Raw genomic sequence first — 13,502 nt, 5'->3', positions numbered from 1 at the left:
GATGTTGTAGGCTTGTCATTAAGTTAATCGGTTTGCAGTTATTTCTTTGTGTTTTTTAGGTATTTTTCTTGTGTTGTGGCTTTCAGACTAAGATTTTCTCTCTGGTGAAAGATATCACACGTTTTTGGACCCGTTTCAGCTTTAAACCATCAAACACTATATTCTAAATTATTTGCAGGATAAGGATAACGTTTGAATTGTTTGTTTTCAATTTAATATCTCCGTCTGAACGCCTCTTAAGTCACTCTTAAAGATGTGTTGTTTTGATGGCAAAAAGGCACTTATGTGATAGATGGTGCAGCTCTAAAGGATTAATACATGTTTTAATTAACTGTAAAAACTGTCATTCCTCTTCTGTGCAGTCGCATGCACAAAATCATGTTCACTGTCTCAGTTGTCATCACGTTTAGCGGCGCTGGTCATCAGTCTGTGTTCGACGCTTTACGGCGACATTGGGTAGGAATTTGTGAGCAGATGACAATTGGGGTAAAAAAACACCACAAAGCGCTCTGAATTAGAAAAGGATTAGATACTTAATGACGTGTAAATTGACATCTACTGCTGCAGAACAAAATAAATGGGCAGTTTTCCATTGACTCCTCTTCACTTAGAGACACTGACATTAACAATTCGTCTAAATGACTTTTCCTCTTGATAAGAATATCTGCATGACCAGTTATGCAAAGGGCCCTGAATCATTGTGTTCAAATCAGCTAGTGTTGAATTAAATAACTGCTATGTGTTTAGTAATGTTTACCATAAGAAATACTGAAGAGAAAGGACATTTGGCAAACCACGCCCCGTAAAACTCCCAAAAAGTTTTGTGAAGCCGCCATTTTATTATCCCGCATTAGCATTATTAGCATTAGCATTAGCCCAGCGCATCAACGGAGAGAGACTAACGGCCCGTCCACACTACAGCTTCAAAAAAAGCTTGGAGCTGGGCGTGTCTGAAGCTCGACCAACAACCAATCACATGAATCTCCCGCCCCTGACACACAAGCAGCGGTTTGATTGGCTAGAGCCTGTACTGGCATATGATTTGATTGGCTGAAGCTTTGTTGGTCGAGCTTCAGACACGCCCAGCTCCAAGCTTTTTTTGAAGCTGTAGTGTGGACCGGCCGTTATTATGGCAACACAAAAGAAAACATGGGAGCGGTGGAGATGAGGAGGTGTCGGCGGTCTGGCGATTTACTCGGAAGGCTTCAGTAGAAGCTGCTGGGAGTCCCATAACCCAACTCCGGGGACTTCCGGCGGCAGTATACGCCGTGAAGTTGTTTTCGGCCTGCCAGTAAACCCAAAGCAGAAGAAGAAGAAGTGACGTCAGCGGCTTCATTTGCCTAATCCTCCCCAGGGACTTTATTCCGGTGTGTAACCTTAGTGGGAAAAGTACTGCGGTGTGAAAGCGCCTAATGAAACTCTGGGTTAACACAAACTGCGATCAAAATCACATGACCTCTCAAATGTCCAATCACAGATGAGGATGGAGCAACCTTCAAACAAGTGTCCCACATTAGGCTTAAAGCAAAAAGAGTGTCCCACATTAGGGCAACTCACCCTATGTCTACTTTCTTGCATGAGCAAAATATATGTTTTCTAGTTATATAAAGACTTGTGGGACTTGTATTTTGATAGTCTGTCACGTTTATTTGCTGCTGAATGTGTTCTGTATTTTGGTTTCATTTACTTGTTACATCTTTAAGAAAGTGTGATGATGCTGAGAGAAATTCACCTTTAAAGAGCCTGTGACACGGTTTTCCCCCATCATCCAAACCCATCAATTTGAGTAAATATTGTCCCCTTGAAAACCGTTACTGAACTGATTTTGGATATTTGTACTTTGATAACCATTAATCTGCCTTCAATGTTGACCATTTTCTGGATCCCGCCAAATGATGTGTGACGTCATTGCGGGCACAGCGCTCCAGCTGCACCGTCAGGATCCCAGCTTCTGCATGAAAACCTTTATATATATACAGTCAGATGTAAACGCACGACGGCGCACACAGCAGCAAGCTCAGACAGCGATGACAGGTTAATGTTGAACGTGTCTGAGAGCTCGTATGAGGCTGAAGGATCGGTTTATGTTGTGTCTGTTAGAAGTTTAGGAATGAGGTGTGTCAATATGGGCGATCATATGGTCATGTAGCCAGTGGGACTGGGACTAAAAATCATCCCGGGACTCTCGACCGGCCCACTTCGGTACCGCTAGTAAATTGTCAACGGGGGGAGTGGGGATGTCAGGGGTGGCGGGTGCTGTAGATAGTAAATATGTAAATATTTGTGTCACTGCATCCTGGTAAAATACAAATATAATGTATAATGTCTGTGTCTTTGACATTAGCGCTGCTAGCCACCTGTGCCCTGTACTACGAAGCCAGTTCAACAGACCCTGGATATGTTTGAGTAACAAACAAACTAACAACAACAAACTAACAAACGAGATCTCGCTAAGCGGTCCGACGACGCTGGTTATCAACTCGGTAAATCAAGCCAGGGTTTCTCTCTCCAGCTGAGAGCGCGTTCACGTCTAAGACACGAGTGGATCTGACTTTAATTACATGTGTCTCGAGTGTTTCGTCAACATAATGTGTTAAATAATACTTCTGCATCCAGTCTGTGACACTGTGAGTGTTGCACGGCCAGATGAGGCTGGAGAAGCTGACTCAGATAAGGAGATATGATATATTATGATATTATATGATCGATGATCTGATTGATGATGTAATATGAATGATAAGTGCGACACGTCGGCGTCTTCTCTGCATACGGCAGTTTAAACTGTATTTTCTTTATCCTGTAATATGACTTGAGAGATTTAAACTCCGCACACTGAGTGGATCTCTTTTCTATAGACGCCGGAGGCGGGCAGCGTCAGGTAAAAGAAGTTATTTAGCCTTCTCAAACCTGAGCCTCACGCGCCGCCTATGGGGGATGTGCTAGTTACTTATCCGACCGGCCCACTTCGGTACCGGCCCATCGGGATTCGTCCCGATGGCCAGTCCGCCACTGCACCCAGCCCACGTAAACTGTCAACGGGGGGAGCCTCGCTGCGGGGAAACGGTGGACCTAGTGTCCCGATCGGAGTGGGAATAATAATAATAATCCGTGCATTTTATCCATTAATTTCCCCAACATTGTGGTAAAAAAACCACACGTTTAATCCATGTTGTTGGTGTACTACAACTACAAAAAGCATCGGTTTGTTTTCTCATCAGGAAATGCAGACCGGCTCAAACAAACGATCATTTAATGTATCATATGTTCGCCGAATTGACATGAAAGCACTAATAAATGTAGTTTCATCCACTTGAGTTTACAACCACAAAAATAATCGATATGTTTTGATATCACATCCGACGGGAGGAAATTCAGCAGCTCTCACTCCCGATTTGTAATCCTAATGTAATCATCATCTTCACCACGATCATCTATGTTTATGTCGCCGGATTGACATGAAAGCACTGACAAATATGAATATACTGTAGTCAACTTCATTAAAACGTTATCAACGTGCCTAATCTCAGTAATTCACCATTTCTACGCATGACAACACACTTTGTCCGTGTTTGGCTCTCGAAGCGTTCCCGCATTGACGTCACTTCCGACTTCCCCCAAAACTTCAAAATGAGTCGAAGGAATTTCCCCGCGATGTTCGAAATTATTGATATTTAACGGAACGGTATCGCTTTTTCTTTTTTAAACTGACGGTTCGAGATTACTAGTAGCCCAATATTTCATTGCACAACAGTTGTTGGGATGCTGTCACAGGCTCTTTAAGTGTTACCAAAGTTCATATACACACATTTAGAGGTAGAAATAAAAGCAGACGGTAAATATTCGAATAACGTCCACAGGTTTGAGTCTAGTCATTATAGTTAAAAATGTGTTCCACCTCAACTAACTACAGCCGCTTCTTTATCATTATGTTAAATAATAATGCAATAATTCAATTTGTATATCCGAGCCACACCGGCCATTTTTCAACTTTTACTACCTTGACCTCATTTCCTGTGTATCTTTAGAGGTGTTTTTACATGTACTTTTACAGCAGTGCAGGATATGAATACTTCCTCTGGTGTCTGGAGGCCTTTTTTCGGTCCACATAACACACATGGCGTTCCGTCTCGAGTCTAAACTTAGTATCTCTTAATATGGCAGCTGTCGACGGAGTGGCCGTTTGGCATTAGGAACCGGTTTGAGCTCGCTCTCCCCAGATCAGATTTCGAGTCTAAGGGTGTTTCTCAATGTCGAGGACGCTTCCTTGGTAGGACATGTCCCTCCGAGTCAAGTCCTTCAGAAGCGAGGCAAGAATCCTTCCTAGCCTCGAAACACGAAGAATTGTGGAACAGGCTAACGGGTGTGCGTCCAATGCGAGGCCCCGCCTTAAATGGAGCGCGATTTCCGCCAAAGATTTTGGAAATTGGTCCGTGCGCAAAGCATTGTGGGGATTTTAAGACCACGGAGGATACACATGTGTATCCTCGAAATTACCCGCAACGAAGGACGCCGGCCTCGGTAGAATTCCAAGCATCCTTGACATTGGAACAGTCCTTCGGCGGGACTCGATGACGTAGCATCCTTGAAATAGTGGCTCTGGAGCATCCTTCCTTGACATTGAGAAACACCCTCTATTTCTGTCTTCGGCTTCGTGGAAGTTCATCCTGGTTTCTAAATGCTGCACGGGGACAGAGGCTTCTTGGTAGTTTAAATACGAGTAGCTGCAATGGTTCTGGTTTGATCCAGTTATGCCTTACAGATGATTTTCAACCGACTCTATATCGCCACGGTGATACCACGAATATGAAAGCTTTTTAGACTCTAAAAGAGGTAGCTGTTTTACCAATATGTCTGCTGTGATATTGCTTTTGCCATCATTTGAGTCCATTTGGGTCAATGTTCTGTATCTTTCTCCATGTAGCGTCTTTGGGTCATTTTGAAATGCTTTGTCGTCATTTTAATATATTTTTGTACTCATTTGAGCCTCTTTTTCGTAATTTCTCAAGGAACGCATTCCAATTTGAAGGCTTTCTGTTAGTGGACTAGTTTAAATATAAGAACCAAATAAGTCCACAGTTTCAGGTTTGATCCAGTTGATTCTTGTTGATGGTTTTCAACCGACTCTATATCGCCACATGATGCCAACAATATGAAAGCTAGACTCTAAAAGAGGAAGCTGTTTTAGAAAGATATCTGCTGTGGCTTCTTCAGTTTTTAATTTTGTTTAATTTTTTGTCTCTTTGTAGTCAATTTGAGTCCATTCTTTTGTAATTATGATTCTCAGTGTCTTTGTCGTCATTTTGCAAAGAAAGCAGATGTTTTTCAAGACTTTTCTGGTAATTGACTAGTTTAACAATGGTACCAAATAATTGGAATGATTCTGGTTTGATTTCAGTTCTTTGACACACTTCCCCCCCCCCCCCCCCCCCCCTGCCTGAAACGCCTCCATTGGACTCCTTTGTTTACTTTCATACATAGTGACATCACTATGCAACACTCTCATACATTACACATGGAGACATGTCCCAGTAGAGACACTACATACTGATATACACCTGAACATCAGCAGGAGATTACTCTTTAAAGTAGAGACACTACATACTGATATACACCTGAACATCAGCAGGAGAGGACTCTTTAAAGTAGAGACACTACATATTGATATACACCTGAACATCAGCAGGAGAGGACTCTTTAAAGTAGATACACTACATACTGATATCCACCTGAACATCAGCAGGAGAGGACTCTTTAAAGTAGAGACACTACATACTGATATCCACCTGAACATCAGCAGGAGAGGACTCTTTAAAGTAGAGACACTACATACTGATATACACCTGAACATCAGCAGGAGAGGACTCTTTAAAGTAGAGACACTACATACTGATATACACCTGAACATCAGCAGGAGAGGACTCTTTAAAGTAGAGACACTACATACTGATATACACCTGAACATCAGTAGGAGAGGACTCTTTAAAGTAGAAACACTACATACTGATATGCACCTGAACATCAGCAGGAGAGGACTCTTTAAAGTAGAAACACTACATACTGATATACACCTGAACATCAGCAGGAGAGGACTCTTTAAAGTAGAGACACTACATACTGATATACACCTGAACATCAGCAGGAGAGGACTCTTTAAAGTAGAGACACTACATACTGATATACACCTGAACATCAGCAGGAGAGGACTCTTTAAAGTAGAGACACTACATACTGATATACACCTGAACATCAGTAGGAGAGGACTCTTTAAAGTAGAAACACTACATACTGATATGCACCTGAACATCAGCAGGAGAGGACTCTTTAAAGTAGAGACACTACATACTGATATACACCTGAACATCAGCAGGAGAGGACTCTTTAAAGTAGAGACACTACATACTGATATACACCTGAACATCAGCAGGAGAGGACTCTTTAAAGTAGAGACACTACATACTGATATACACCTGAACATCAGCAGGAGAGGACTCTTTAAAGTAGAGACACTACATACTGATATACACCTGAACATCAGCAGGAGAGGACTCTTTAAAGTAGAGACACTACATACTGATATACACCTGAACATCAGCAGGAGAGGACTCTTTAAAGTAGAGACACTACATACTGATATACACCTGAACATCAGCAGGAGAGGACTCTTTAAAGTAGAGACACTACATATTGATATACACCTGAACATCAGCAGGAGAGGACTCTTTAAAGTAGATACACTACATACTGATATCCACCTGAACATCAGCAGGAGAGGACTCTTTAAAGTAGAGACACTACATACTGATATACACCTGAACATCAGCAGGAGAGGACTCTTTAAAGTAGAGACACTACATACTGATATACACCTGAACATCAGCAGGAGAGGACTCTTTAAAGTAGAGACACTACATACTGATATGCACCTGAACATCAGTAGGAGAGGACTCTTTAAAGTAGAAACACTACATACTGATATGCACCTGAACATCAGCAGGAGAGGACTCTTTAAAGTAGAGACACTACATACTGATATACACCTGAACATCAGCAGGAGAGGACTCTTTAAAGTAGAGACACTACATACTGATATACACCTGAACATCAGCAGGAGAGGACTCTTTAAAGTAGAGACACTACATACTGATATACACCTGAACATCAGCAGGAGAGGACTCTTTAAAGTAGAGACACTACATACTGATATACACCTGAACATCAGCAGGAGAGGACTCTTTAAAGTAGAGACACTACATACTGATATACACCTGAACATCAGCAGGAGAGGACTCTTTAAAGTAGAGACACTACATACTGATATACACCTGAACATCAGTAGGAGAGGACTCTTTAAAGTAGAAACACTACATACTGATATGCACCTGAACATCAGCAGGAGAGGACTCTTTAAAGTAGAGACACTACATACTGATATACACCTGAACATCAGCAGGAGAGGACTCTTTAAAGTAGAGACACTACATACTGATATACACCTGAACATCAGCAGGAGAGGACTCTTTAAAGTAGAGACACTACATATTGATATACACCTGAACATCAGCAGGAGAGGACTCTTTAAAGTAGAGACACTACATACTGATATACACCTGAACATCAGCAGGAGAGGACTCTTTAAAGTAGAGACACTACATACTGATATACACCTGAACATCAGCAGGAGAGGACTCTTTAAAGTAGAGACACTACATACTGATATACACCTGAACATCAGTCAGGAGAGGACTCTTTAAAGTAGAGACACTACATACTGATATACACCTGAACATCAGCAGGAGAGGACTCTTTAAAGTAGAGACACTACATACTGATATACACCTGAACATCAGCAGGAGAGGACTCTTTAAAGTAGAGACACTACATACTGATATACACCTGAACATCAGCAGGAGAGGACTCTTTAAAGTAGAGACACTACATACTGATATACACCTGAACATCAGCAGGAGAGGACTCTTTAAAGTAGAGACACTACATACTGATATACACCTGAACATCAGCAGGAGAGGACTCTTTAAAGTAGAGACACTACATACTGATATACACCTGAACATCAGCAGGAGAGGACTCTTTAAAGTAGAGACACTACATACTGATATACACCTGAACATCAGCAGGAGAGGACTCTTTAACGTAGAGACACTACATACTGATATACACCTGAACATCAGCAGGAGAGGACTCTTTAAAGTAGAGACACTACATACTGATATACACCTGAACATCAGCAGGAGAGGACTCTTTAAAGTAGAGACACTACATACTGATATACACCTGAACATCAGCAGGAGAGGACTCTTTAAAGTAGAGACACTACATACTGATATACACCTGAACATCAGCAGGAGAGGACTCTTTAAAGTAGAGACACTACATACTGATATACACCTGAACATCAGCAGGAGAGGACTCTTTAAAGTAGAGACACTACATACTGATATACACCTGAACATCAGCAGGAGAGGACTCTTTAAAGTAGAGACACTACATACTGATATACACCTGAACATCAGCAGGAGAGGACTCTTTAAAGTAGAGACACTACATACTGATATACACCTGAACATCAGCAGGAGAGGACTCTTTAAAGTAGAGACACTACATACTGATATACACCTGAACATCAGCAGGAGAGGACTCTTTAAAGTAGAGACACTACATACTGATATACACCTGAACATCAGCAGGAGAGGACTCTTTAAAGTAGAGACACTACATACTGATATACACCTGAACATCAGCAGGAGAGGACTCTTTAAAGTAGAGACACTACATATTGATATACACCTGAACATCAGCAGGAGAGGACTCTTTAAAGTAGATACACTACATACTGATATCCACCTGAACATCAGCAGGAGAGGACTCTTTAAAGTAGAGACACTACATACTGATATACACCTGAACATCAGCAGGAGAGGACTCTTTAAAGTAGAGACACTACATACTGATATACACCTGAACATCAGCAGGAGAGGACTCTTTAAAGTAGAGACACTACATACTGATATACACCTGAACATCAGTAGGAGAGGACTCTTTAAAGTAGAGAACACTACATACTGATATGCACCTGAACATCAGCAGGAGAGGACTCTTTAAAGTAGAGACACTACATACTGATATACACCTGAACATCAGCAGGAGAGGACTCTTTAAAGTAGAGACACTACATACTGATATACACCTGAACATCAGGAGGAGAGGACTCTTTAAAGTAGAGACACTACATACTGATATACACCTGAACATCAGCAGGAGAGGACTCTTTAAAGTAGAGACACTACATACTGATATACACCTGAACATCAGCAGGAGAGGACTCTTTAAAGTAGAGACACTACATACTGATATACACCTGAACATCAGCAGGAGAGGACTCTTTAAAGTAGAGACACTACATACTGATATACACCTGAACATCAGCAGGAGAGGACTCTTTAAAGTAGAGACACTACATACTGATATACACCTGAACATCAGTAGGAGAGGACTCTTTAAAGTAGAAACACTACATACTGATATGCACCTGAACATCAGCAGGAGAGGACTCTTTAAAGTAGAGACACTACATACTGATATACACCTGAACATCAGCAGGAGAGGACTCTTTAAAGTAGAGACACTACATACTGATATACACCTGAACATCAGCAGGAGAGGACTCTTTAAAGTAGAGACACTACATATTGATATACACCTGAACATCAGCAGGAGAGGACTCTTTAAAGTAGATACACTACATACTGATATCCACCTGAACATCAGCAGGAGAGGACTCTTTAAAGTAGAGACACTACATACTGATATACACCTGAACATCAGCAGGAGAGGACTCTTTAAAGTAGAGACACTACATACTGATATACACCTGAACATCAGTAGGAGAGGACTCTTTAAAGTAGAGAACACTACATACTGATATGCACCTGAACATCAGCAGGAGAGGACTCTTTAAAGTAGAGACACTACATACTGATATACACCTGAACATCAGCAGGAGAGGACTCTTTAAAGTAGAGACACTACATACTGATATACACCTGAACATCAGCAGGAGAGGACTCTTTAAAGTAGAGACACTACATACTGATATACACCTGAACATCAGCAGGAGAGGACTCTTTAAAGTAGAGGACACTACATACTGATATACACCTGAACATCAGCAGGAGAGGACTCTTTAAAGTAGAGACACTACATACTGATATACACCTGAACATCAGCAGGAGAGGACTCTTTAAAGTAGAGACACTACATACTGATATACACCTGAACATCAGCAGGAGAGGACTCTTTAACGTAGAGACACTACATACTGATATACACCTGAACATCAGCAGGAGAGGACTCTTTAAAGTAGAGACACTACATACTGATATACACCTGAACATCAGCAGGAGAGGACTCTTTAAAGTAGAGACACTACATACTGATATACACCTGAACATCAGTAGGAGAGGACTCTTTAAAGTAGAGACACTACATACTGATATACACCTGAACATCAGCAGGAGAGGACTCTTTAAAGTAGAGACACTACATACTGATATACACCTGAACATCAGCAGGAGAGGACTCTTTAAAGTAGAGACACTACATACTGATATACACCTGAACATCAGCAGGAGAGGACTCTTTAAAGTAGAGACACTACATACTGATATACACCTGAACATCAGCAGGAGAGGACTCTTTAAAGTAGAGACACTACATACTGATATACACCTGAACATCAGCAGGAGAGGACTCTTTAAAGTAGAGACACTACATACTGATATACACCTGAACATCAGCAGGAGAGGACTCTTTAAAGTAGAGACACTACATACTGATATACACCTGAACATCAGCAGGAGAGGACTCTTTAAAGTAGAGACACTACATACTGATATACACCTGAACATCAGCAGGAGAGGACTCTTTAAAGTAGAGACACTACATACTGATATACACCTGAACATCAGCAGGAGAGGACTCTTTAAAGTAGATACACTACATACTGATATCCACCTGAACATCAGCAGGAGAGGACTTTTTAAAGTAGAGACACTACATACTGATATACACCTGAACATCAGCAGGAGAGGACTCTTTAAAGTAGAGACACTACATACTGATATACACCTGAACATCAGCAGGAGAGGACTCTTTAAAGTAGAGACACTACATACTGATATACACCTGAACATCAGCAGGAGAGGACTCTTTAAAGTAGAGACACTACATACTGATATACACCTGAACATCAGCAGGAGAGGACTCTTTAAAGTAGAGACACTACATACTGATATACACCTGAACATCAGCAGGAGAGGACTCTTTAAAGTAGAGACACTACATACTGATATACACCTGAACATCAGCAGGAGAGGACTCTTTAAAGTAGAGACACTACATACTGATATACACCTGAACATCAGCAGGAGAGGACTCTTTAAAGTAGAGACACTACATACTGATATACACCTGGACATCAGCAGGAGAGGACTCTTTAAAGTAGAGACACTACATACTGATATACACCTGAACATCAGCAGGAGAGGACTCTTTAAAGTAGAGACACTACATACTGATATACACCTGAGAATAAGCAGAATATGGCCTCTTTAAAATGTATATATTTAAAAAAGGAATAATTAAAATATAGTGATGGTTTCAAACCATAATGACCCAAATAAACCGCAGAAACAGGTGATCTGTTTGTCATGACGTTAGTTTTATTGCCTTTGTTAAAGTCAGTGTTTAATGAGCACAGTGATCACAGTGGCTTACAGCATGAGACCCTCGCAGGGGTCAAAGGTCAATGAAACAGGTGACGTCCTCTGGGCTCAACGTTAACTCTCATCCTCCACAAGTCTGCATCTTTTTTCTTTTGACTGGAGACTCGTTAACGTGGAGCCCCGAGTGTCATTAGTACACATCTAGTAATTAATTAAGCTACTTTTTAATCACCTTGTAATTGATTGTCTCTAGTCTACAGTTATGCTTGTATGGAAGACTGGAGCGTTACAGGAAGTCACACAGACAGAGGAAATGGTGGACAGCGGGACGGATGAATTTGGGCTGGAAACACAAAAACATAACAAAATCATCTTCAGCACCAACGTGAGAGCAGATCGAATGTTTGCTTTGGAAGCTAGTATAAAAATAAATGGGATAGAATCATAAAAAAATCATCTTTTTTGAAGAAATTAGTAAAAAAATGTAAAATCGTAAAATTCTTCCTCTTAGAATCTGCTAAATTGTGGGATAACTTATTTTTGTATTACTTAAAAAATACATTTTATATATTGGTTTATTTTGTCCATACATGTCATTTATTCAAAATAAAAAACATTTTATTCACAGCGTGTAATTAAAACAAATAAAAATGTTTTATTGTTTGTCCGATTGAAGAAGTAAATAACCAAAACTAATTGGGACTACACTTCCCATAATGCATTGGGGGTTGTATACACCAACTATAATGTTAGCAACTTTGGCAAAACGTTTTTATTTTATCATTACGTTATTTTTCCTCAACTTCATTGGGCTCAACAGGAAACATCGGATGTAAGGTCAGTAATTTTGTTAATTTCCGATTAATTTTGTGATGTTTTCGTTAAAAGAAAATGTGTATTTTAAGGTTTCGAGCCCAAACCCGATGACGGCGCCCCTGCTGGCTCATCTGATCCGACCTCAGTTTCCCGAAAAACTTGAAGGTAAGAACGTTATTTATAATCACGATCAAATATGTTTTGTATTTCAGAAAGTCTGATAAGAAACCGAACAGAAACAAATCCTTTTTGTCCCTTTTGAGCTTCCATACTGTCTTTATTTTGGAGGTTTTTGGCTATAAAATCAATGACAAATATTTTTCAAAAAGTGACCCTATAAAACAATATGTATCTACAGTAAAAATGAAGCAGAAATAAAAAGTTTAATTTCGTTAAAAAGCTGAGAGTAGAGGAGGGAAACAGACGCTCTCAAGATGGAAACCAGCGGTGAGAGTTTGTTGGACAGAATCAATGATAAAAAAGCTGGAGACAGATTTTCTAAACTTTCTCTTTGTTTTAGAATAAGGTAACCAAATATTAAAGCCACGTTTTTGGGCAGAATTGGTAGAATTTACGACTTCCCATCATCGTCAACAAAAAGTCTTATCATATGGCGGTTGGGGGGGAGTGACACTACGGACCCTCTTACATGATGCCGTTTAAAACATATAGTAATACAGGGCGGTGACGGCCATCAGCGAACCGAGCCGGGCTTTCTCTCCGCATCAGATTTGTCATGAATCAAATTTACGAAAAGTGTTTTAGCCAATCAAAATGAAATATGCAGGACATCGTCTCAATTTGTGGGACACACCAAAAGTCGTGAGAATGCTGTGTAGTATATATCTGGTCACCCTAGTTGCCATGAGTTAGTCTCTCTCCGTTGGTGCGCTGGGCTAATGCTAATAATGCTAATGCGAGCAAATAAAATGGCGGCTTCACAAA

This window comes from Pseudochaenichthys georgianus, chromosome 7, assembly GCF_902827115.2.
Source record: "Pseudochaenichthys georgianus chromosome 7, fPseGeo1.2, whole genome shotgun sequence".
Lineage (NCBI taxonomy): Eukaryota > Metazoa > Chordata > Actinopteri > Perciformes > Channichthyidae > Pseudochaenichthys > Pseudochaenichthys georgianus.
This window is presented reverse-complemented; position numbering follows the sequence as displayed.